Consider the following 881-nt stretch of genomic DNA (forward strand, 5'->3'; position numbering starts at 1 on the left):
CATGATATTTAGTAATTTGTAAAAAAGTTAGTGTTTTTATAGTATTATATTTTCAGTATTCACATAAGAAGGTAGATTTAGAAGTTAACAAAGAGGCTTTACATTTTGATCAGTTATATCACCTACTTAAATGGCATTTGTAAAGCATCCTTTGGCCTAAACAGTATGATGTAAAACCTCACTGTAATGTATAAACTAAACTATATAACACATTGTGTCTACATGTTTCTGATTGATTGATGCTTGTCCATTATTCTGTTATATGTATTTATAAATAGTATCTAGAATTTAGGAATGTGACCCCTAAATTCAAATGGGACAGTGACCATGATCTATAAGAAGTTTTGATAGAATAGGTTGTTTTGGTGTGAGTAATAGTTGTTGATTCATTGGATCCTGTAACATGACATGGAATATGGAATGTGTGATGGACATGCCAGGTAGACTGAAAAATAATGAACATGGAAGTGTAGGTTTCTCAGTTTTTTTGTGTAGTTATTTGTTTGTTCACTCTGCAGTGACCATATAATGAAATTTTAAATTAGGTTAACAATGAGTTAGATAGTAAGATCTACTAAAAAATGCAATGCATTCCAAAAGCTATATCTTTAATAGTAATGTAGTTTAGTAAAGTGGATAATGTAGGTTAGTACCTTCTTGTGTGATAAAAATGGAGCTTAAAGTGCAGATGAACCATATTGATACAGTATAAACATTGGAATAGGATTCCCAGTAAATGGCACCATTTACATTGATAACTTAGTATTTTGGGTTAAATTAGTTGTACAAATTGAGATAGTAACTAATAGAGCAACAGTTTAGCATATTTCAGTGCATATAAATAGGATAAAGTATTGCTTAAAAAGAAATTAGGGTAAAAG

The 881-nt window shown here is 29.9% G+C and overlaps 1 protein-coding gene across 1 annotated transcript in view; it reads left to right on the plus strand.

Annotated features, from left to right (window-relative positions):
• The window catches only part of LOC119588864 (dosage compensation regulator-like), a 10341-nt gene that overhangs the window by 5392 nt on the left and 4068 nt on the right, over positions 1–881 (plus strand). The window lies entirely within an intron of this gene.

This window comes from Penaeus monodon, chromosome 24 (genome assembly GCF_015228065.2).
Source record: "Penaeus monodon isolate SGIC_2016 chromosome 24, NSTDA_Pmon_1, whole genome shotgun sequence".
Classification (NCBI taxonomy): domain Eukaryota; kingdom Metazoa; phylum Arthropoda; class Malacostraca; order Decapoda; family Penaeidae; genus Penaeus; species Penaeus monodon.